The 26,695-nt window shown below is 47.3% G+C and overlaps 1 protein-coding gene across 5 annotated transcripts in view; it reads right to left on the bottom strand.

Annotated features, from left to right (window-relative positions):
* The window catches only part of LOC142256096 (tumor necrosis factor receptor superfamily member 27-like), a 145,222-nt gene extending 123,170 nt beyond the window's left edge, over positions 1 to 22,052 (bottom strand). For all 5 annotated transcript variants that reach the window (XM_075327618.1, XM_075327621.1, XM_075327620.1 and 2 more), the window contains exon 1: positions 21,932 to 22,052. The gene's annotated coding sequence lies outside the window, so the exon portion shown is untranslated. The remainder of the gene's footprint in view (positions 1 to 21,931) is intronic.
* Between the last annotated feature and the right edge of the window lie 4,643 nt (positions 22,053 to 26,695).

Below are 26,695 nucleotides of genomic sequence, written 5' to 3'. Positions count from 1 at the left end.
CTCCTCGGACACTAAGCAAAAACTTATCTCCTCAGCTCCGGTCAGTGGGTGTATACTGCGTGGGAGGAGCCAACTTTTCTTATTTGCATAGTGTCACCTCCTAGTCCCAGCAGCAGACACCCATGGTTTCCGGTGTCCCCCAATGAAGCGATAGAGAAATGGACCATAACATTTGTTGTGTAATTTCTCCTTATGAAGCTTATACCCCATATATGGTCGAAAACTTCTTTTAAGGCCCCCTTCACACTTCCGTGAAAAACACGCACGTGCTACGGGCCGTTTTTCGGGTCCGTATCCCGTTTTTGTGTCCGTTTTTATGGTCCGTGTGGCATCTGTGTGAATTGCGTATGCTAGCCGTGTTTGTGTGTAGAACGTCCGTGTGTGGAATTAACGTGTATGTGTAAGTGGAATGTCCGTGTGGAATGTCCGTGTGTGTGATGCACAATGTCGTTTATAAATGTCGGCTGACAGCCGACAGAGTTGTGCGATGAGAATGAACTCGGGTGAACTTCACCCGACTTCATCCTCATACCGCGGCTCTGTCTGTGTCGAGTACTGATTAGCGGTCACCTGTGAAGGATTCACCGGTGACCGCTAATCCCCCGAGTGACTGAAGTTTCCCCCCCTCTCTCATACTCACCGATCCCCGGCGCGGCGCTGCACGGCATTCACACTGCTGCGGCGGCTTTTACTATTTTGAAAAAGCCGGCCGCTCATTAAACAATCTCGTATTCCCTGCTTTCCCCGCCCACCGGCGCCTATGATTGGTTGCAGTGAGACACGCCCCCACGCTGAGTGACAGGTGTCTCACTGCACCCAATCACAGCAGCCGGTGGGCGTGTCTATACTGTACAGTAAAATAAATAAATAAATAATTAAAAAAAACGGCGTGCGGTTCCCCCCAATTTCAATACCAGCCAGATAAAGCCATACGGCTGAAGGCTGGTATTCTCAGGATAGGGAGCTCCACGTTATGGGGAGCCCCCCACCCTAACAATATCAGTCAGGAGCCGCCCAGAATTGCCGCATACATTAGATGCGACAGTTCTGGGACTGTACCCGGCTCTTCCCGATTTGCCCTGGTGCTTTGGCAAATCGGGGTAATAAGGAGTTAATGGCAGCCCATAGCTGCCACTAAATCCTAGATTAATCATGTCAGGCATCTCCCCGAGAAACCTTCCATGATTAATCTGTAAATTACAGTAAATAAACACACACACACCCGAAAAAAATCCTTTATTAGAAATAAAAAACACAAACATATACCCTGGTTCAACAATTTAATCAGCCCGAAAAAGCCCTCCATGTCCGGCGGAATTCAGGATGGTCCAGCGTCGCATCCAGCTCTGCTGCATGGAGGTGACAGGAGCTGCAGCACACACCGCCGCTCCTGTCAGCTCCACGCGGCAAATGAAGACAGCCGCGCGATCAGCTGAGCTGTCACTGAGGTTACCCGCTGTCAACACTGGATCCAGTGACAGCGGGTAACCTCAGTGACAGCTCAGCCGATCGCGCTATTCCCTTCATTAGCTGCGTGGAGGAGACAGGAGCGGCGGTGTCTGCTGCAGCTCCTGTCACCTCCATGCAGCAGAGCTGGATGCGACGCTGGACCATCCTGGATTCCGCCGGACATGGAGGGCTTTTTCGGGCTGATTAAATTGTTGAACCAGGGTATATGTTTGTGTTTTTTATTTCTAATAAAGGATTTTTTTCGGGCGTGTGTGTTTATTTACTGTAATTTACAGATTAATCATGAAAGGAATCTCGGGGAGACGCCTGACATGATTAATCTAGGATTTAGTGGCAGCTATGGGCTGCCATTAACTCCTTATTACCCCGATTTGCCAAAGCACAAGGGCAAATCGGGAAGAGCCGGGTACTGTCCCAGAACTGTCGCATCTAATGTATGCGGCAATTCTGGGAGGCTGCTGACTGATAATGATAGGGTGGGGGGCTCCCCATAACGTGGAGCTCCCCATCCTGAGAATACCAGCCTTCAGCCGTATGGCTTTATCTGGCTGGTATTGAAATTGGGGGGGGACCGCACGCCGTTTTTTTAAATTATTTATTTATTTATTTTACTGCACAGTATAAACACGCCCACCGGCTGCTGTGATTGGGTGCAGTGAGACACCTGTCACTCAGCGTGGGGGCGTGTCTCACTGCAACCAATCATAGGCGCCGGTGGGCGGGGAAAGCAGGGAATACGAGATTGTTTAATGAGCGGCCGGCTTTTTCAAAATAGTAAAAGCCGCCGCAGCAGTGTGAATGCCGTGCAGCGCCGCGCCGGTGATCGGGGAACGGTAAGTATGAGAGAGGGGGGAAACTGACCGACAGACTGTGAGAGAGGGACAGACAGACAGAGAGACCGACAGAGAGACCGACCGACAGACTCAGGGAGATTGCCGACATACACAGAAATAGAAAGAATGGCCGACATCACTAGAAATAAAAACACCAAACGGACACGGACTATAGGTAGATGCATTTGTGTTTACTAACGTGTGTGCACATACCCATAGACTTTCATTGTGTCCACGTGTGCGTGCTCCGTGCAGATAACGGACATGCATCCGTGCAAAACGCAAACACATACGGATCACGGACACGCACACACGGACATAATGAAATAACGCACGTGTGACCACAATCATAGATTAACATTGGTGCATGTTTGTCCGTGTCTCCGGTATATACGGAAACGGAACAAACACGCACGTGTTTCACGGACGTGTGAAGGGGGCCTAAGGCACAGTGCAAGGTGAAGAAGCGCAAGATTTAGTTGAAATGGTGTGCAGGTGTCTTGTCAATGGCAGAGCCACTGACATGCCAGAGCAGCAGAAACCCCCCCACAAGGGACCCCATTTTACAAACTGCATCCAGGGGTGTAGTGAGAATATTGGCACCACAGGTATGTCAGAAAATGTTATACAATTGGGCGGTGAACAAAAAATAATTACATTTTTACCTCTAAATTGTTATTTTAACCCCAGATTTCCAATTTTTACAAGGGGGCTGAGTAAAAAAAGGCCCCATAATGTCTTACACAATTGTTTCTGAATGTGGCAAAACCCCAAATGTGACTGTACAGAACTGTTTGGCTGCACCGTAGGGCTTGGGAGGGAAGGAGCACCATTTGATTTTTGAAGCACAGATTTTCCTAGAATAGCTTTCGGACATCATTTGAAGAGCCCCTAAGTGCCAGAACAACAGAAACGCCCTCAAGTGACCAAATTTGGCAAATTAGGCCCTCTGGGAATTCATCTATGGGTGTAGTGACAATCTAGCCTCTGGAAAACGCCCATGGTATCAAACACAGTGAATGTTGCAGAATTAAAAATTGCAAATAAGCTCTTGTCAAGCCCAGTACATTATAGTGCCCGTACATTATGCCCAGCTCGTGCTTCTGGAGACCTGCATCCTGTAAATTAAGCGGGTTCTCCTCACTACTATAATGGCAAACTTGTGGATGCTAACTGTAGTTTAGGCATATTGTGGGGCTCAGAAGAGAGAGGGGCATTTGAATTTGGGAGCGCAGATTTTACTGGATTTCTTTTTTCAGTGGGAAGCCATAGCATTTTTCCAGAGCCTTTTTGTTACCAGTAACGTGGAAGTCCCCTATATTTCCGTTAACAAATGACAGACATGAGTGGCGACTTGTGTTTTTGTGGGTTGAGTTGAATGCTATTTGGTGGTGGTTTGGGTACAGAATGTTTTGGATCAGTTCCTATTTATCCTGTGCTCTATGCTGAGCACTTACATCGGGGTTTCTATCTACACCTCTGAAATACGTGATACAAGTCAAACCTGAGACGGATTCATTCACTAATGAGGCAGCAGAGTTACTCCATACTCTGTTTGGCCTCTGTACAACTGTGTCCGTCTTTTCAAAAGTGAACAAATCTGTTGTTGACCGAGCTTTTGTGCACCCCTAAAAAGAAGCATAAAAGGATGGATTCCGCAGGACCACAGACCAGACTTGAGGTTAAAATGACATCATCTGCCTCAGTACAGTGAATTTTCTGTTGAGAATTATGTCTGAATCACTTTTTTCAGAGTTTTACATGTAATCCCCAGTGTACGCGCTCAGTGTGGAGAGCTGGATAAATGGGAGCTGCACCGTACTGCGATTTTTGGGAGGCAGAATAAATAAATCAACAGCTGGTGAAGAACTGTCTTTATTTTACGCCATTCATCTTGCGGTATAAGTTATTAGGCGGCTTTATTCCTTCGGTCAGTACAATTACAGCGATACCAGGTTTATATCGGTTTTTTAGGTTTAGATACTATCATACTAAAAAACGCCTTTTTACAAAACAAACATTTTTTGCATCACCAAATTTTGAAGGCTAAATTTTTTTTTATGTGACAGCTTGTTTTTTTGCTGGATGAGTTGATGTTTTTAGGTACCATTTTGGACCACATAATTATCGCTTTCTATTCCAGTTTTAGTGAGGGAGAATCATGAAGAAACAGCAATTCGGGAATGGTTTTATTTTATTTTTCTTTTACACCATTCACTGTGCTGTAAAGTGATACGATAGTTTTATTCTTCAGGTCAATACGATTACAGCAATACCATATTTATATAGTATGCTTTTTTTTGTTTTGTTTTGCCGCTTTTACACCATAAAAATTATTTTACAGAAAAAAAAACAGTTTTTGCATTGCTGTATTCTGAGACCTCTAGTTTTTTGTTTTTTTTTCACTGATGCAGCTGTATAGCAGCTTTTTTTGCGGTACAAGATGACGTTTTCAGCTGTACCATTTATATATGAATTTTTGATCGCATTTTATTCCACTTTTTATATCAGCTGTATCATAAAAAGACATACTTTTTGCAACGTTTATTTTTTTTTTACCATGTTCACTTAAGGTTAATTAGTGTGACAGATTTATAGATCGAGTTGTTACGGATGCGTTATTACCAAATATGGGTACTTTTTGGTTTTTTACATCAATTTACATGTTTATTGGATTTTTTTTATTTGTTTATGTTTATTTTCAGATATTTTTGAAATACTTCTATAATTTTTTTTACTTTTTGGGACACTGACTTTTAGTGATCTGATCACTGATCTAATCCAATGCAGTGCTTGATCACTGCAGTGGATTAGAGCCGTCAAAGCAGCACTCGCAGCTATGCATTCGGCATGGTCTGTGAGCCTCTCCGTAGTTCAGTAACCCAAGGTCATCACGGTCACTACGATCATCATGACGACGATCACAATACAGGGACCCGATCGCTTGGGAGAGGTAAGTGATCCTCTCCCTGGTTCCTGAATGTTGCGATCACGATTGATCTCCGCATTTAGGAGCTTAAAGCGCACCAATCATCAGGATTTTGCTATATAACCTAAAGCCAGTGCTATACTGGCACTATCAGGCTGATTCTATTCATAGCTTTAGTTGTCAGCTAGGATGAATGGGTTTTGAAACACAAGAAAGTAAAGTTTGTTAAATAATCAGCTTCTTAATTGACAGCAGCTGAGGATCAGCTAATAGCTGGGGTGGGTATGCATAGTTATCACCTCCCCTGTTACTTATGCTAATTCTATTACAGAATTGTTTTAGTTTGTGACTAACAGGACCTGTGCTGATGTCAATTCCATGTGACCAAAAAGGGTGGAGCCTCAGCCAACAGAAAAATGTTGCTTCCTGGTATCAGCTATGTTGGCTGAGGCCCCACCCCTTCTGGTCACATGGGTAAGACATCAGCACAGGTCCTGTTAGTCACAAACTAAAAAGATTCTATAACAGAATTAGCATAAGTAACAGGGGGATTGGATAACTATGAATACCCACCCCAGCTATTATCTGCTGCTATCACTCAACAAGCTGATGATTTTACAAACTTTACTTTCTTGTGTTTCAAAACCTATACATTCATTGGGGATTGTTTTTGGTATGGGTTACTGTATCAAGTTCTCTGATAGCTCTGTGGTTGTTTGCAATGTGTGATATTGTAGCCATGAGGTGGTTCCTTCGGCTATATACTGCAGTAACTGTTTTTTTCTTTATTTCTGTGATAAACTTTAACCTTAATAAAGAGAGATTATAAACAAAATCTATACATCCGAGCTGACAACTAAAGGTATGTATAGAATCAGCCTGATAGTGCCAGTATAGCACTGGCTTTAGGTTATATAGGAAAATCCTGGTGATTGGTGCGCTTTAAATTGACGGAAGCGGCACAGGCACTGCTCCTGGCAGTGAGAGCCAGGTCTAAGTTACAAGATAAACCGCAGACCCGGTGGCAATCGAGGGGTTACAGCGCAGGAACCCCCGCAGTCGCCATGACGTACTGGGTACGTCATTGGTCAAAATGGCACTGACTTTCATGACGTACCCAGTACGTCCAATGTCGCGTAGATGTTAATTTATGGGGTGCAGGTTTACAGAAGCACGAGCTGGGCACAATGCACGGGCTCTACAATATACTGGGCACAACAAGCATTTTTTTTCCATTTATAATTCTGCAACAATTACTGTGTTTTACTCCATGGGTGTCTTCCAGAGACTAATTTGTCAATGCACCCGTATATGAACTCCAAGAGGGGTGTAACTTTCAAAATTTGAGCATTTGAGGGGGTTTCTTCTGTTCTGGCACTTAGGGGCTCTGCAAATGGAGTCCGCAAACTCTGCTCCAAAAATAAAATGGTGCTTCTTCCCTCGCAAGCCCAGTGCTGCAACCAAAAAGAACTGTACAGTCACATGGAGGGTACTGCCACGTTCAGAAGAAATTGTCAAACACATTATACATATTCCCATGGAAAAAATTGGAAATCTGAGGTTAAAACAGCAATTAAGTGGTAAACATGTAATTATTTTTTGTTCATCGCCCAATAGTCTAAAATTGTGACACACCTGTGGTGTCAATATGCTCACTGCACCCCTGGTTGAATTCACAGAGGTGTGCAGCTTCTTGTGGGGGATTTCTGTTGTTATGGCAGCTGAGGATCTCTCCCAATGTGACATAGAGTCCACAAACCATTCCAACTATATCTAAACTCAAATATGGCGCTCCTTCCCTTCTTGACTTTGCACTGTGCCTGAGAAGTAGTTTTCAACCACATATGGGTTATTGTCATACTCAGGAGAAATTGCACAACAAATTGTGTCTATTTCCCCCTGTTACCCTCGTGAATTTGAAAAACTTTGGGTTAAAGCAAGAGTTTTGTGGTTACAAATATAGTTGTTTTTTTTAACAACTCAACGTTATAAAATTCCAGTCCCTGTATACACTAGCAAAAGTATTCCGGTCATGCACAATATACCTCATTGAAGCCGTGAAGCTTACACCAGGCATCAGTTTAGTGAGCATGATCGTAAAGTCCCAGGGACTCCGGATCATGCGCAGTGCACATCCATCCGCGCCGACCAGTATCAAGAGTGAGGTATGTGCGATGTCACTGCGAATTCATTAACATGTTAGTACTCCCAGAGGGGCATGCTAAGATGCTATGTGGGCCGACTAGGCATGTAACGTCCTTGCGACTAGTCGCTGTCCTCAGTAGCATAAAATAAATGATCTTTAGAAATTCTTTTTCTAAAGATCTGTTTATGTATACTAGTGTATACAGGGACAGTTAGGCAGGAACTACTAATATGTACCCAAATTGCTCGTGGTTCTGGGTGCATATTGCACCTGAGAGGTTCCCTTTAACCACATATGGGGTACTACCGTACTCAGGAAAAACTGCACAACAAATTTTATGGTTCATTACGTCCTGTGACCCTTGTGAAAATGAAAGCTTTAGGCTATGTGCGCACTTACCGGATTTTGCCGCGGATTTTTCGCGGATTTGCTGCATGTTACGCTGCAGAAAATGTTCATAACATCTCTGCAGTGAATCACCAGCAAATCCTATGGAGAAAAAAAATCCTGTGCGCACTAGGCGGAATTTCACAGCTGCATGTTTTGCTGCGGGAATCCCGCAGCAAAAACAAGTGCATGTCACTTCTTTTCCGCACATCGCTGCGGGATTTCACTCCATTGACTCAATTTTAATCATGAAATCCCGCAGGGAATAACGCAGGCAGCAAATTCTGTGCGGTTCACTGCGTTTTCCTGCGTTATTCCCTGCGGTATTTCGCGGTTTACCTCCGGTAATGTGCATCGCCTGTCTGCGGTTTTGCAGGGAAGTGATGTCATTACAGGAAGAGGAAGCCGTGCAGAGTAAACACACACACATCACAGACACAGAACACATCACAGACATAGATCACATAGACACAGACACATAGAACACACATAGAAAGAAAACGGAAATATAGGAAAAAAAGAACGTGGGCTCCGCTGCATATTTACCTTCCAGCCGAGGTAAGCACACAGCGGCGGCCCGGTATTCTCAGGCTGGGGAGGGAGAGGGGCAGGGGTAATGGCCCCCGCCTCACTCCCCCTCCGGCAGCCGAGAATATCAGCCGCAGCTGCCCCGGGACTGTCGCATACATTATGCGGCAGCACCGGGAGTGTCCTCGGCTCTTCTTGCCACCGTGTAGCAGTGGTGGCAAGGTAATACAAGGGGTTAATGTTGGTGGGGGACCACCGCCATTAACCCCAGGCTTGATCATGGCAGCGTCTATGTGACAGCTGACATGATCAACCCGTAAGTAAAGTGAAAAAAAACACAGACACCGAAAAATCCTTTATTTTAAATAAAACCAACAAGCCTCGTTCACCATTTTATTAACCCCCCCAAACAAAGCTCCGGCGTAATCCACAGCTCCGACATCCACAGCTCCGGCTCCTGCGTCCTGCACTGCTGACATCCAGCCGCGACTGTCACAGACACAGGCTGAATGCAGCAGACAGCAGAGGTAATTACCGGTCATTTCCCACGGTCGGTAATGTGAACTCACTGCCGACCGTGGGAAATGCAGCGATCTGTCCTCTATCTATCCCTCTATCTATTCTTCTGTCTATCTACTATCAGAATTAAATGTATTTTTTTTTTTTTTTCTTCAATGTGCTTTATTGCATTGAATGCAATAAAGCACATCCCAACCCGCACGCGGCAAAACCGCGGCAATACCGCGAATAATACCGCGGTAAAACCGCAGCAAACCGCGGCAAACCGCATGCGGTTTTCGGGTGCGGTTTCCCGCGGTTTTTTACCGCGGGTGCGGTAATCTTTGAGGGCATGCGGAATTTTCTCAAGAAAATTCCATTTCCCAGTGCGCACAGAGCCTTAGGGTTAAAACCACATTTTAGTGGTAAAAAATATATTTTTTAATTTTTACGGCTCAAAGCTTTTAAATTTTATGAAGCACCTGGAGGTTCAAGGTGCTTACCAAGTATCTAAATAAATTCCTGAGGGATCTAATTTAAATAATGGGGTAATTTCTGGGGGAGCCTACTGTTTAGGCACCTCAGGGGGTCTCCAAATTTGATATGTTGTCCGCTAATGATTGCAGCGAATTTTGCAATCAAATGGCACTCCTTCCCTTCCAAGCCCTGCCATGTGCCCAAACAGTAAATTTACACGGCATACTCAGGAGAAATTGCACAATAAATTGTATGGTGCACGTTTTCCTGTTCCACACACATGAGGTATCATCATACTCAGGAGAAACTGCACAATAAATTTTATGTGCATTCTTTACCTTGTGAAAAAAAGCTATCTGGTTGAAGTAACAATTTTGTACCTCAGGGGCTCTCCAAACATGACGTCCGCTATCTATTCCAGACAATTTTCAGTAAAAAAAGTCAAATGGCACTCCTTCCCTTCCGAGCGCCCAAACAGTAAATTTACATGGCATACTCGGGAGAAATTGCACAATAAATTGTATGGTGCACATTTTCCTGTTACCATTGGGAAAAATAAAAGATTTGGTGTAAGGCCAGAGTTCCACTTGTGTATGACTCGTGCAAGTCTCGCATCGGTATCACCCGGCACGGCTGCACACTCTCCCGACAGGAGTGGGTCAGCTGCATGTATTTCCATGCAGCTGAGGCACTCGTGTCTGGAGAGTCTGTGGCCGTGATACCGATGCGAGACTTAAAGAAGTTGTCCAGTTAACAAAACTGATTTTTTTTTTCTCATAAATTTTGGTAATATGTGCCTCTCCACACATCTATTATGTTATTTCAGCAATATTACCTTTTATCATGCTCTAGCAGTACTTCCTCATTGCTGGCTCCAGCTCTGATGGGGTTAATCTCTCTCTTGACTTCCTGGGTTCAGTTCATACAACTCCCATAAACCTTTACAGTTGGAACCTTGCGCTCTGCTCATCCTCCCACCCCCGTGCAATAACATATTCACCCGACATGACTCCTCCTCTCCTCTCGCTCCTGGTGCCGGCCCTGCACACAGCTGCAGGATGGTAAGTAATCCCTCCTTTCCTTCTCCTCATGCTGGGCTGTGATGTGCGGTGATCACCACCCACAGCCTAGTCACTAAGGATAAGAGGCAGCTGTTGCTGATGTCACGTCTACTTTCAGAGCCCGGAAGTTGACGTGACATCAGCGGATACCAGAGGCCACAGCACCCGGGGGTCATGTGAACGGGACTGAGCGAGGAGGATGGCGCCGCTCAGTGCCAGAACTGGAAATAGAAGGCAATTAAGAAGACAACTGAAATGATAAGTTACACTGATAAGAGAGAATAATTAAAAAATGGGTGAACCACCCCTTTAAAGCAACAGTTTTGTGAGAGAAAGTAAAATTTTCATTTTTTCCTTCCATATTGCTTTAGTTCCTGTGAAGCACCTAAAGGGTTAATAAACTTCTTGGATGTGATTTTGAGCAATGTGAGGGGGTGCAGTTTTTAGAATGGTGTCACTTTGGGGTATTTTCTGTCACCTAGGCCTCTCAAAGTCACTTCAAAATGTGATGTGGCCCCTAAAAAATATGGCTTTGCAAATTTTGCTGGAAAAATGAAAAATTGCGGATAAACCTAATCCTTCTAACCTGCTCACAAAAAAATTATGTTTCAATAATTGTACTGTGTAAGGCTAAGTTCACATTTCCGTTGTTTTGCATCAGTCACATGCGTCGCTTGACGCATGTGACTGATGCGCTGTACAACGGATGACAAAGAACAGAATTCTTTGTCGGACTCCGTTGTATGCGGGGGGCGGAGCGCAAGGGGGCGGAGTTCGGGGTGGGTGGTGGAGCCGAGCGGGGCCGTGGCAATGAGGACGTCAGCGCCGCGGGGACTGCAGGGCTGGGGACAGGTGAGTGTGTGTGTGTGTGAGTGTGTGTGTGTGTACATGCTGAGTGCGGGAGGGAGCGGAGCCGAGCGGGGAAGTGTCGTGCTCCCTGCACAGCTAGGGTAAATATCGGGTATAAGCAAAGCACTTTTTGCTTGGTTACCCGATATTTATCTTGGTTTCCAGCATACACCGCTTAGCGCTGGCTCCCTGCACCCGTAACCAGTGTAAATATCGGGTATAAGCAAAGCACTTTTTGCTTGGTTACCCGATATTTATCTTGGTTACCAGCATACACCGCTTAGCGCTGGCTCCCTGCACCCGTAACCAGTGTAAATATCGGGTATAAACAAAGCACTTTTTGCTTGGTTACCCGATATTTATCTTGGTTACCAGCATACACCGCTTAGCGCTGGCTCCCTGCACCCGTAACCAGTGTAAATATCGGGTAACTAACCAAAGCGCATTGCTTGGTTACCCGATGTGTATCCTGGTTACGGGTGCAGGGATCCAGAGAGACCATGCGCAGCAAAATCCTACGGATCGCGCTGCTCAAAAAACATTACAAGCTGCGTTGTTCCCGCCCGGCGGTCAGTTAAAAAACGACTGACCGCGACGCAGCGGATGCAACGCAGCATCATCACTTGCAATCCGTCACTAATAGAAGTCTAGGGGGAAAAACTGAATTCCTGCAAAATATTTTGCAGGATACCATAATTCTTCAATGCGACGGATTGTGACTGATGCAAAACAACGGAAGTGTGAACCTAGCCTAAAGCAAACATGTGGGAAATGTTCTTTACTAAAGGGAACCTGTCAGGTGCAATATGCACCCAGAACCACGAGCAGTTCTGGGTGCATATTACTAATCCCTGCCTAACCGTCCCTGTATACACTAATATAGATAAAGAGATTTTTAGAAAAGTATTTCTATAGTTCTTTGATCGTATGCTAATAAGTGCAGGGACTAGTCGCAACAGCGTTACTTCCCTTGGCTGGTTGACCCCTTTAGCAATGTAAGTATGCCCCTGTGGGCGTGCTAATGAATGTGCAGCGTCACAGGCATGGTCGATCTCAATGCTCTATACTGCCACTGCCCCAGACGCTGGATTTCTGCTCTGTGCGCATGATAAGAAGTCCTGGACTTCCGGTCATGCACACTATGAGGCCGGAAGTACGCATCCCGGCTTCAAACTAGTGTAATGTCCATGACCGGAAATCCGGAGACGTTCTGATTGTGTGCCCTGAGCCGAAAACCAGCGGAGGCAGCAGAGGTGGGCGCGACCATTCATTTGATGCTGCACATTCATTAGCATTTTAGCTCACCCCTGTGGAGGCGCTAACATGCTAAGGGGGCCGACTAGCCAAGGGAACTAATTCCCTTGTGACTATTCCCTGGTCTTATTAGCATATTAATCTTTAGAATTACTTTCTAAGGCTATGTGCGCACTAGTGCGTTTTACCCGCGGATTTACCCGCGGATTTGCCGCGGAAATTTCTTGAGAAATGTCTGCAATCTTTGTGCAGACATTTCCCAGCAAATCCTATGGTAAAAAAAAATAGCTGTGCGCACTGGTGCGGATTTTTCTCAAGAAATTTCCTTGAGAAGAATTTCTCGAGAAACTTTCTTGAGAAAATGAACATGTCCATTATTTTCGCAGGTTTCCCTAACTTGCGGTACACTTAGGGCGCAATCGCGGCAAGTCCCCATACGGTACATTGCATGGAGACTTGCTGCGATTGCTGTGGGATTTTTTCCAATATAAGACATACCCCGAAAGTAAGACATAGTGGCACTTTTGGGGGTAAAAAGAATGTAAGACACTGTCTTACTTTCGGGGAAACACGGTAGTGTATACAGGGACGGTTAGACAGGAACTACTAATATGTACCCAAACTGCTCGTGGTTCTGGGTGCATATTGCACCTGACAGGTTCCCTTTAACCACATATAGGGTACTACCGTACTCAGGAAAAACTGCACAACAAATTTTATGGTTCATTATGTCCTGTGACCCTTGTGAAAATGAAAGCTTTAGGGTTAAAACCACATTTTAGTGGTAAAAAATATATTTTTTCATTTTTACGGCTCAAAGCTTTTAAATTTTATGAAGCACCTGGAGGTTCAAGGTGCTTACCAAGTATCTAAATAAATTCCTGAGGGATCTAGTTTAAATAATGGGGTAATTTCTGGGGGAGCCTACTGTTTAGGCACCTCAGGGGGTCTCCAAATCCGATATGTTGTCCGCTAATGGTTGCAGCGAATTTTCCAATCAAATGGCACTCCTTCCCTTCCAAGCCCTGCCATGTGCCCAAACAGTAAATTTACACGGCATACTCAGGAGAAATTGCACAATAAATTGTATGGTGCACGTTTTCCTGTTCCACACACATGAGGTATCATCATACTCAGGAGAAACTGCACAATAAATTTTATGGTGCATTCTTTACCTTGTGAAAAAAAGCTATCTGGTTGAAGTAACAATTTTGTACCTCAGGGGCTCAGGGGCTCTCCAAACATGACGTCCGCTATCTATTCCAGACAATTTTCAGTAAAAAAAGTCAAATGGCACTCCTTCCCTTCCGAGCGCCCAAACAGTAAATTTACACGGCATACTCAGGAGAAATTGCACAATAAATTGTATGGTGCACATTTTCCTGTTACCATTGTGAAAAATAAAAGATTTGGTGTAAGGCCAGAGTTCCACTTGTGTATGACTCGTGCAAGTCTCGCATCGGTATCACCCGGCACGGCTGCACACTCTCCCGACAGGAGTGGGTCAGCTGCATGTATTTCCATGCAGCTGAGGCACTCGTGTCTGGAGAGTCTGTGGCCGTGATACCGATGCGAGACTTAAAGAAGTTGTCCAGTTAACAAAACTGATTTTTTTTTTCTCATAAATTTTGGTAATATGTGCCTCTCCACACATCTATTATGTTATTTCAGCAATATTACCTTTTATCATGCTCTAGCAGTACTTCCTCATTGCTGGCTCCAGCTCTGATGGGGTTAATCTCTCTCTTGACTTCCTGGGTTCAGTTCATACAACTCCCATAAACCTTTACAGTTGGAACCTTGCGCTCTGCTCATCCTCCCACCCCCGTGCAATAACATATTCACCCGACATGACTCCTCCTCTCCTCTCGCTCCTGGTGCCGGCCCTGCACACAGCTGCAGGATGGTAAGTAATCCCTCCTTTCCTTCTCCTCATGCTGGGCTGTGATGTGCGGTGATCACCACCCACAGCCTAGTCACTAAGGATAAGAGGCAGCTGTTGCTGATGTCACGTCTACTTTCAGAGCCCGGAAGTTGACGTGACATCAGCGGATACCAGAGGCCACAGCACCCGGGGGTCATGTGAACGGGACTGAGCGAGGAGGATGGCGCCGCTCAGTGCCAGAACTGGAAATAGAAGGCAATTAAGAAGACAACTGAAATGATAAGTTACACTGATAAGAGAGAATAATTAAAAAATGGGTGAACCACCCCTTTAAAGCAACAGTTTTGTGAGAGAAAGTAAAATTTTCATTTTTTCCTTCCATATTGCTTTAGTTCCTGTGAAGCACCTAAAGGGTTAATAAACTTCTTGGATGTGATTTTGAGCAATGTGAGGGGGTGCAGTTTTTAGAATGGTGTCACTTTGGGGTATTTTCTGTCACCTAGGCCTCTCAAAGTCACTTCAAAATGTGATGTGGCCCCTAAAAAATATGGCTTTGCAAATTTTGCTGGAAAAATGAAAAATTGCGGATAAACCTAATCCTTCTAACCTGCTCACAAAAAAATTATGTTTCAATAATTGTACTGTGTAAGGCTAAGTTCACATTTCCGTTGTTTTGCATCAGTCACATGCGTCGCTTGACGCATGTGACTGATGCGCTGTACAACGGATGACAAAGAACAGAATTCTTTGTCGGACTCCGTTGTATGCGGGGGGGCGGAGCGCAAGGGGGCGGAGTTCGGGGTGGGTGGTGGAGCCGAGCGGGGCCGTGGCAATGAGGACGTCAGCGCCGCGGGGACTGCAGGGCTGGGGACAGGTGAGTGTGTGTGTGTGTGAGTGTGTGTGTGTGTACATGCTGAGTGCGGGAGGGAGCGGAGCCGAGCGGGGAAGTGTCGTGCTCCCTGCACAGCTAGGGTAAATATCGGGTATAAGCAAAGCACTTTTTGCTTGGTTACCCGATATTTATCTTGGTTTCCAGCATACACCGCTTAGCGCTGGCTCCCTGCACCCGTAACCAGTGTAAATATCGGGTATAAGCAAAGCACTTTTTGCTTGGTTACCCGATATTTATCTTGGTTACCAGCATACACCGCTTAGCGCTGGCTCCCTGCACCCGTAACCAGTGTAAATATCGGGTATAAACAAAGCACTTTTTGCTTGGTTACCCGATATTTATCTTGGTTACCAGCATACACCGCTTAGCGCTGGCTCCCTGCACCCGTAACCAGTGTAAATATCGGGTAACTAACCAAAGCGCATTGCTTGGTTACCCGATGGGTATCCTGGTTACGGGTGCAGGGATCCAGAGAGACCATGCGCAGCAAAATCCTACGGATCGCGCTGCTCAAAAAACATTACAAGCTGCGTTGTTCCCGCCCGGCGGTCAGTTAAAAAACGACTGACCGCGACGCAGCGGATGCAACGCAGCATCATCACTTGCAATCCGTCACTAATAGAAGTCTAGGGGGAAAAACTGAATTCCTGCAAAATATTTTGCAGGATACCATAATTCTTCAATGCGACGGATTGTGACTGATGCAAAACAACGGAAGTGTGAACCTAGCCTAAAGCAAACATGTGGGAAATGTTCTTTACTAAAGGGAACCTGTCAGGTGCAATATGCACCCAGAACCACGAGCAGTTCTGGGTGCATATTACTAATCCCTGCCTAACCGTCCCTGTATACACTAATATAGATAAAGAGATTTTTAGAAAAGTATTTCTATAGTTCTTTGATCGTATGCTAATAAGTGCAGGGACTAGTTGCAACAGCGTTACTTCCCTTGGCTGGTTGACCCCTTTAGCAATGTAAGTATGCCCCTGTGGGCGTGCTAATGAATGTGCAGCGTCACAGGCATGGTCGATCTCAATGCTCTATACTGCCACTGCCCCAGACGCTGGATTTCTGCTCTGTGCGCATGATAAGAAGTCCTGGACTTCCGGTCATGCACACTATGAGGCCGGAAGTACGCATCCCGGCTTCAAACTAGTGTAATGTCCATGACCGGAAATCCGGAGACGTTCTGATTGTGTGCCCTGAGCCGAAAACCAGCGGAGGCAGCAGAGGTGGGCGCGACCATTCATTTGATGCTGCACATTCATTAGCATTTTAGCTCACCCCTGTGGAGGTGCTAACATGCTAAGGGGGCCGACTAGCCAAGGGAACTAATTCCCTTGTGACTATTCCCTGGTCTTATTAGCATATTAATCTTTAGAATTACTTTCTAAGGCTATGTGCGCACTAGTGCGTTTTACCCGCGGATTTACCCGCGGATTTGCCGCGGAAATTTCTTGAGAAATGTCTGCAATCTTTGTGCAGACATTTCCCAGCAAATCCTATGGTAAAAAAAAATAGCTGTGCGCACTGGTGCGGATTTTTCTCAAGAAATTTCCTTGAGAAGAATTTCTCGAGAAACTTTCTTGAGAAAATGAACATGTCCATTATTTCCGCAGGTACCCTGCGGATTTCGGCAATACAGCCTGCAAAAATCCGCAGGGAACCACCCGCGGGAAAATCGCGGCAATTCCGCTGCTATTCCACGGCAAATCCGCATGCGGATTTGGTGCGGATTTTTTCCGGAGGTCCGGAAATCTTTCACTCCCAGAAGTTTCTCAAGAAATTTTCTTGAGAAACTTCTCATTTCTAGTGCGCACATAGCCTTAAGATCTCAATTAGGCTATGTGCGCACTAGAAATGAGAAGTTTCTCAAGAAAATTTCTTGAGAAACTTCTGGGAGTGAAAGATTTCCGGACCTCCGGAAAAAATCCGCACCAAATCCGCATGCGGATTTGCCGCGGCTTAGCCGCGGAATAGCCGCGGAATTGCCGCGATTTTCCCGCGGGTGGTTCCCTGCGGATTTTTGCAGGCTGTACTGCCGAAATCCGCAGGGTACCTGCGGAAATAATGGACATGTTCATTTTCTCAAGAAAGTTTCTCGAGAAATTCTTCTCAAGGAAATTTCTTGAGAAAAATCCGCACCAGTGCGCACAGCTATTTTTTTTTACCATAGGATTTGCTGGGAAATGTCTGCACAAAGATTGCAGACATTTCTCAAGAAATTTCCGCGGCAAATCCGCGGGGTAAATCCGCGGGTAAAACGCACTAGTGCGCACATAGCCTTAGTGATGGGTGATCCTGATCTGTAAAGATCGGGGATCGTACCGATCACACAGTGATCGTGTACATGATCCCGATGACGAGCTTTCCTGGGAAGCTCGTGTTACAGATTGGGTAGATTGGGTCCAGGGGCTGAAAAAAAAAAGCACATTATTAAAACACATTGTCATTATACTTACAGGTCCCGGGACGCGTCCTGCAGACTTTGTCTCCCAGCCGCTCCTGCTTCCGAGTCCGATCATTGCTGTGCCGCCGTTAACTAGCACTGACTTAAAGGACCTTGAATGATGTCATAGCCATGTGACCAGTCTGGTGTGAATGTTGATTGACTGACAGACTGGTCACATGACTATGATGTCATCGAAGGTCTTTCTAACTGAACTTTGACTGTCACTGTGTGAGTGTCGCATCATGATGCACAATCTCTCCACAGCAGCAGGTCAGCTGCACATATTTCCTGGTAGCTGAGGCGCTCCTGTCCGGAGATTGTCAGGCACGAGTCATAGCATTAAGGTACCGTCACACATAACGAGATCGCTGCTGAGTCACGGTTTTCCATTAGCGATCTCATTATGTGTGACACCTACCAGCGATCAGGCCCCTGCTGTGAGATCTCTAGTCGTTGCAGAACGGTCCAGGCCATTTTCTTCAAAGGCGATGTCCTGCTGGGCAGGACACATCACTGTGTTTGACACTGTGTGACAGGGTCCCAGTGACTGCTGAGATCGTTATACAGGTCGCTACTGTGAGCGGTATTGTTACTGAGTCGTTGGTAAGATCTGACTGTGTGACATCTCACCAGCGATCTTCCAGCGACTTATCAGCGATCCCTATCAGGTCGCATCGTTTTCAGGATTGCTGGTAAGTCGTTGTGTGTGACTGGGCCTTTAGTGTCAGCTCTGCTACACGCTCTGTACAGAGCGATGTAGCAGAGCTGACAATGCTCTCTGCTTCTGTGTATAGACTGTGTCTGTACAGAGCGATGTAGCAGAGCTGACAATGCTCTCTGCTTCTGTGTATAGACTGTGTCTGTACAGAGCGATGTAGCAGAGCTGACAATGCTCTCTGCTTCTGTGTATAGACTGTGTCTGTACAGAGCGATGTAGCAGAGCTGACAATGCTCTCTGCTTCTGTGTATAGACTGTGTCTGTACAGAGCGATGTAGCAGAGCTGACAATGCTCTCTGCTTCTGTGTATAGACTGTGTCTGTACAGAGCAATGTAGCAGAGCTGACAATGCTCTCAGCTTCTCACTGAGTATAGACTGTATCTGTACAGAGTGATGAAGCAGAGCTGACATGGCTGTCCCTGTGGATTACGTCAAACTAAGGATTTTTTTATAATAAAGATGGAGTCTCTAAATGTTTTTTTGTTTGATTTCCAATAAAAAAAAAATCTTTGTGTTGTGTTTTTTTTTACTGTTTATTACAAATTTATGCTGGCCATGTCTCATTTGGCGTGACACCATGAATTTCGGGCTTAGTACCATCTCAGAATACAAAGCTGTTATTAACCCCTTTGTTACCCAGCGTGCCAGCGACACCAGGGCCACTGGTTGAGCCGGGTAAAGCGCCTGGAAATGGCAGTAAAAAACAATGCGCCATTTCCAGGGTCGTCTGCAGAAAATCCCCGCCCCAAGCTGCCTGGTTTTACCTGACTGATGATCAAAATACGGCGGGAGCCCACGCATTTATTTTTATTATTTTTTTAAATATTTAAAAAAAAATGAATGGGCTTCCTGTATTTTGATTGTTAGCCAAGGTAACGCCAGGCAGATGGGAGTAGCAGCCCATAGCCGTCTGCTTTATATACGCTGAGAATCAAAAATACCGCGGAGCGCTACGTCATTTTTTTAATGATTTATTTTTATACAACTATATATTGTGTATATATATATATATATATATATATATATATATATATATATATATATATATATATATATACACGTCAGAAAGTTACACTGGTCAGAATTGAGAAAATGGCAGGGTCATTATGGTGTTTTTAGGCTGAAGGGGTTACATTTTTGGCTTAGTCAGTAAGGGGATAAAAAATATTTTGCAGCATCAGAAATATATAGGCTAAAATAAAAAAATAAAAGAACGAAAAAAAAACCACCCCAGTTTTAACAAGGCGTTATTCACACCTCAGGGCCTCAGGCTTCTCACTGGGAGCACGTTGCTTTGATGTTATTAGGGGTGTGTTCACACAGCAGGTTTCCATGCTGTTTTCCATGCTGTTTTCACTGATTGCCAAAAGTCGGGAAACCTCCGTGCCCTGTGCCAAGGCTGTCATGCCAGCGGTCACCTGTTCCGTGCTAAGTGCAACTATAGCAAGACAAGTGACAGAAAAGCCACTGGTGTCCCCGGAGCCGCAGCACCCATGGTCTATAGATATCTCTGCTCAGCAGCTGGGATCCCCCGCTCAGGAAATAGATAACGTTTGCCCAGCCGGCCTCCACCTACATGCCAGGAAAGCGCATGGCTGAGCATATAGCTGGGCACATAGCTGGCTAGTCACAGCTCCGCCATCCACAGCACCGCGCCGCCTCCGCTGTCTACAAGCCCCGACTTGTCCTCCGCACGTGTCTCTGCCCCACCGCCCCCTGAGCCTAAAAATACCGGCCGGAGAACGGTGCCCACGCCACAGGGCCATACTGGGAAGCCTCACCCCGGACTGTACTGTACTACTGCATATGCGGGCACACGTACAAGTGAGTGGCATATGTACACAATGACACACGAACACATGGACCAGTGAGTGGCACACATCAGGGCACACATACCAGTGACTGGCACACATCAGAGCACACGTACCAGTGAGTGGCACACATCAGGGCACACGTATCAGTGAGTGGCACACATCAGGGCACACGTACCAGTGAGTGGCACACATCAGGGCACACGTACCAGTGAGTGGCACACATCAGGGCACACGTATCAGTGAGTGGCACACATCAGGACACACATACCAGTGAGTGGCACACATCAGGGCACACGTATCAGTGAGTGGCACACATCAGGGCACACATACCAGTGAGTGGCACACATCAGGGCACACGTATCAGTGAGTGGCACACATCAGGACACACATACCAGTGAGTGGCACACATCAGGGCACACGTATCAGTGAGTGGCACACATCAGGGCACACATACCAGTGAGTGGCACACATCAGGGCACACGTATCAGTGAGTGGCACACATCAGGGCACACATACCAGTGAGTGGCACACATCAGAGCACACGTATCAGTGAGTGGCACACATCAGGGCACACGTATCAGTGAGTGGCACACATCAGGACACATGTACCAGTGAGTGGCACACATCAGGGCACACGTATCAGTGAGTGGCACACATCAGGGCACACATACCAGTGACTGGCACACATCAGAGCACACGTATCAGTGAGTGGCACACATCAGGGCACACGTATCAGTGAGTGGCACACATCAGGGCACACGTACCAGTGAGTGGCACACATCAGGGCACACGTACCAGTGAGTGGCACACATCAGGGCACACGTATCAGTGAGTGGCACACATCAGGGCACACGTACCAGTGAGTGGCACACATCAGGGCACACGTATCAGTGAGTGGCACACATCAGGACACATATACCAGTGAGTGGCACACATCAGGGCACACGTATCAGTGAGTGGCACACATCAGGACACATGTACCAGTGAGTGGCACACATCAGGGCACACGTACCAGTGAGTGGCACACATCAGGGCACACGTACCAGTGAGTGGCACACATCAGGGCACACGCATCAGTGAGTGGCACACATCAGGGCACACGTATCAGTGAGTGGCACACATCAGGGCACACGCATCAGTGAGTGGCACACATCAGGGCACACGCATCAGTGAGTGGCACACATCAGGGCACACGCATCAGTGAGTGGCACACATCAGGGCACACGTACCAGTGAGTGGCACACATCAGGGCACACGCATCAGTGAGTGGCACACATCAGGGCAGATGTACCAGTGAATGGCACACATCAGGGCACACGTACCAGTGAATGGCACACATCAGGGCACACGTACCAGTGAGTGGCACACATCAGGGCACACGTACCAGTGAGTGGCACACATCAGGGCAGATGTACCAGTGAATGGCACACATCAGGGCACACGTACCAGTGAATGGCACACATCAGGACACACGTACCAGTGAGTGGCACACATCAGGGCACACGCATCAGTGAGTGGCACACATCAGGGCACACTACCAGTGAGTGGCACACATCAGGGCACATGTACCAGTGAGTGGCACACATCAGGGCACATGTACCAGTGAGTGGCGCATACACAATGACAGAGCACAGTACCTGTGACTGGCACAGGGTGAACAAGTGCGGGCATGTTCCTCACTGCTCTGTCTCCGGGCATCAGTGGCGGACAGTCCGGGCACACTGTGCTGCTCCTTACCTAGGTAGTCGCTGTGCCCGGTATCCTGGGTTCGGCTGATCCCGGACAATGCTGGTTGATGAAATCCCAAGAAATGTTGGTCCGGACACAAGCCCCGCCCCTGTGTAGTGATGGCCGGAGAGGGCTATGCAGACAGGACAAGAGTATGTGTAAACAGAAAAGCGTGCTGCAGCGGGAGAGGGCGGGGCTAGCGGGGGAGGGCGGGGCCAATGTCTGGACCGCAGACTCGGTAATCAGTCGGTCCTATCCTTTGTGACCTCTAGTCTCTGTTGGCATCAGTTTGCTCCCAGTGTCTCTGACATTTGCAGGAGGGAGTTTTGCGCGACCCCTCCAGCCTTTTGAGAACTCTGTCCTGTTGTTGTTGAGTCCAGGCTTGTAGCTGCACCACTGACAGTCCTATTGCCATGGCATTCTGGCCACAAGGAATATTCCCCAGAGTGAAGCTTTTTATAAGGGCCTTGGACATATTATACCAGCTCTTCCAGGTTCCCCTTTTTCTAGGAGCCATGTAAATGATCCAAAATAGAATTTCCTTTTCTCTGTTGAAAAGTGACATTGTTAGTGTGCGTGCCCACCATCAGTGTTTGCAGCGTTTTAGATGCAGCATACGTCAGCTGCGTCCAAAACGCTGTGTTGTACAGTACAGGCACAGTGGATGGTATTTCTAGAAATCCCGTGCTCAATGTGCTTGTATTTTCCGCAGCAAACACTGATCTGCGGTGCGTCTTTCCAGACTGCAACATGTGAATTGTTTGCTGCTGATTCGCCCGCGTCCTCCATAGAGAGAACACAAGCGAGAGACCGCAGCCGCCTGATGGTCCCTTAACTTAATATTTTGCTGCACAACCTTTTGAGGAGTACCAACAATTTTAACCACGTGTGTATGTCCCGGGTGCGCCCCGTCCCAGAAGCGGTCAGACAGCTCGGATCCGGCCGCCACCGCTCGGGTGGCTCGAGGGTCTCCGGACCCGGGGTGTGGGGGTGGGATCGCGCCGGTACCAACTGAAGGGGTTATTTACAGGGGAGTTTAGTTAGTTTGTGACGCCAATCGTTGTGTACGATAATGGGGAGTACCGCCGCTGCCGTTGGGAGTACCAGGGGCAATGGAGTGGGGCAGCTAGATGACGTGACCCTCCACGGGTAGGGGATTACCCCGGGACTCTGGATGGTGCCTTGGGAATGCAGGGGCTTACAGGCTCGCCGGTTGTAGGGGTTAATCAGGTACTTACTCAGAAGAACGCAGACACTGACAACATAGTAAACCAAGTCTCTCAATGCCGCTGTTTTCTGAAGGGAGCTCGTCCGTGTCCCGTCCTCTGCAGCACTGCCTAGTGGTCTGTAGCCTCTCTCCTGGCACCTGAATTTAGATTGTACGTTGTGGCCCATCAGCCTGGATCTTTCCGGGCCCCGCTCCCTGCTGTGGCTAGCAAAAGGAGCTTGCTCTCAGGAGCTCACGCTTGGGATTTCAGTGGGCTGCTTTTCTTGGAAAGCCCTATCCCCCTCGTTGCGATAGTGCCCCCGATCTCTGAGCTTGTGGGAATAGTCCATAGAGTCCTCTGCAGGTTAATTGCCGGGTTGCTTGAAGCTTCTCCCCGATCTAGGATCCGTGTACCCCGACGTGCCTTTGGTCCCAGCCCGGCTGTTGAACTGTGGCTGCTGGCTATCCTCCGAGATCAGTCCAGCACCCAGTCACAAGTCTCCGAATCCTCCAGGTCCAGACCACTGCCTGCGACCTAGTTTCCTTTCCCCTGGGAGCTCCGACTCTTAGCTTCCTCGAGATCCTCACTGCTCGAGGGCTACCACTGAACTGAACTTATCACCTCCCACCTCCCTGCCTGACCCCTAGGTGGCCAGCCCTATTCCAGCTTAAGCAGCTGGTGTGTGGTGTAACTCTGGTGTGCCTGACAGGCAGGCCCGGACTGACAGGCGGGAGGGGCGGGACTTCTCCCGGTGGGCTGGCCGGTGGAGGGTTGGGGGGGCCGCCCCCCGCCTCTCCCGCACTGCCTGCTGTTTAAAATTATTTTGTGGCTGCCGCCACCCGCCGGCCGGCCCCGAGATGCCCGTCACCCCCGCTATCTGGGCCTGCAGCTCCCGGACACTGGAGGCGTCACACAGCCCCTGCAGCAGGTGGGTGCCCTCCCGGGTCTTACAGCGGAGCCGCAGCATGGCCGGTCTCTCCACAGAACAGCAGCACAACAATGGTGGACGCCGGCCACTGACTCAGGGTCTCGCGAGACTTCACAATGGCGCCTGGTGACGGAGGCCGCCAGCTTCAGGCTGCGTGTACTGTAGTGCAGTGCACAGTGTGAGCGGCGTGGGCAATGCATGTGTTGTGGCCGCCTGCCCGTCACTGCGTATTGTGTCCTGTCACAAGCGGGGTACTCACCTCACAAGTGAGCGATAACCCTCACCATGTGTGGAACACCCTATGGGAGCATGGCTGTCCAACAAACCATACCTATTGACCTCTATGGGGCAGGGGCACTTGTAGAGTAAGGTAGTCTGTGTAGACCAGGGGTTGCAGACCTGCAGCTTGGTGGCCTATGATGTGAGGTTCACTGGCCTGTCACGTATTGCTCACTGGCTCGTTATGTGCTGCTCGCTGGCCTGCCATGTAAGTGTGTCGCCCAGGGCTATAGTGTACTCTGTCCTGGGCAGTGCAGGGTGAGGGGCATATGAGGGCTGCAGACTGTGACAGAAGCATGTGAAGGGGTGCAGAGTTTTTGAGAGGGGTAAATTGGATTACATGCAGGGTGAGGTATGTGGGTCAGGGTGTGTGGGATATGGGGGTGTAGTGTGTGTGATATGGGGGTGCAGGCTGTATGGGGAGCAGGGTGTGTAATATGGGGGGTGTAGTGTGTGTGATATGGGGGGTGCAGTGTGTGTGATTATGATATGGGGGTGCAGGCTGTATGGGGAGCAGGGTGTGTGACATGGGGGTGCAGTGTGTGTGATATGGGGGGTGCAGGCTGTATGGGGAACAGGGTGTGAGATATGTAGGTGTAGTGTGTGTGTGATATGGGGTGCAGGCTGTATGGGGAGCAGGGTGTGTGAAATATGGGGGTGTAGTGTGTGTGATATGGGGGTGCAGGCTGTATGGGGAGCAGGGTGTGTGAAATATGGGGGTGTAGTGTGTGTGATATGGGGGGTGCAGGCTGTAAGGGGAGCAGGGTGTGTGACATGGGGGTGTAGTGTGTGTGATATGGGGGTGCAGGCTGTATGGGGAGCAGGGTGTGTGAGATATGGGGGTGTAGTGTCTGTGATATGGGGGGTACAGGCTGTATGAGGAGCAGGGTGTGTGATATATGGGGGTGTAGTGTGTGTGATATAGGGGGTGCAGGCTGTATATGGAGCAGGGTGTGTGACATATGGGTGTGTAGGGTGTGTGAGATATGGGGGTGTAGTGTGTGTGAGATATGGAGGTGCAGTGTGTGTGATATGGGGGGTGCAGGCTGTATGGGGAACAGGATGTGTGACATATGGGGGTGTAGTGTGTGTGACAGACCCGTGGAAGCACCCCTAGTGGTGTGAAACGGTGCCGTTGCCCAGCGTGCTCCCTCCCCCCTTTTGCCTGCCTTTTATATGCACGAATGAAGCATGAATAAAGCAGCGTTTTAACGGTGCGTGCTGCCAGCCTATTTCATTGATGATAAAAATATAGCATCTGCCCAACAATGGGATCACTTAAAACATCAGCTCAAGACGCAAAAATTAAGTCATCACTGAGCCATACTATATGGAGAATTATGAAATGTGCATTATACTATATGGAGGATTATGGGGGTGCATTATACTATATGGAGGATTATGGAGTGTGCATTATACTATATGGAGGATTATGGTGTGTGCATTATACTATATGGAAGATTATGGTGTGTGCATTATACTATATGGAGGATTATGGAGTGTGCATTATACTATATGGAGGATTATGGTGTGTGCATTATACTATATGGAGGATTATGGGGTGTGCATTTATATGGAGGATTATGGTGTGTGCATTATACTATATTGAGGATTATGGGGTGTGCATTATACTATATGGAGGATTATGGTGTGTGCATTATACTATATGGAGGATTATGGTGTGTGCATTATACTATATGGAGGATTATGGGGTGTTCATTTATATGGAGGATTATGGGGTGTGCATTTATATGGAGGATTATGGTGTGTGCATTTATATGGAGGATTATGGGGTGTGCATTTATATGGAGGATTATGGGGTGTTCATTATACTATATGGGGAATTATGGAGTGTGCATTATACTATATGGAGGATTATGGTGTGTGCATTATACTATATGGAGGATTATGGAGTGTGCATTAATCTATATGGAGGATTATGGGGTGTGCATTTATATGGAGGATTATGGGGTGTGCATTTATATGGAGGATTATGGGGTGTTCATTATACTATATGGAGGATTATGGTGTGTGCATTATACTATATGGAGGATTATGGGGTGTGCATTATACTATATGGAGGATTATGGGGTGTGCATTATACTATATGGAGGATTATGGTGTGTGCATTATACTATATGGAGGATTATGGGGTGTGCATTATACTATATGGAGGATTATGGGGTGTGCCTTATATGGAGGACTAAGGGATGTGTATTATCTTAAATCGAGGACTGTGGGATGTGTATTATATGGAGGACTATATGAAGTGTATTATAATACTTGGAGGACTATGGGAGGTGCATTCTAATATATGAAGGTTTATGTGGGACCCTTTATACTATATGGAAGGGTATG

This window comes from Anomaloglossus baeobatrachus, chromosome 11 (genome assembly GCF_048569485.1).
Source record: "Anomaloglossus baeobatrachus isolate aAnoBae1 chromosome 11, aAnoBae1.hap1, whole genome shotgun sequence".
Classification (NCBI taxonomy): Eukaryota; Metazoa; Chordata; class Amphibia; order Anura; family Aromobatidae; genus Anomaloglossus; species Anomaloglossus baeobatrachus.
The sequence above is the reverse complement of the archived record's forward strand: the minus strand, read 5'-3'. Positions and strand labels throughout refer to the sequence as shown.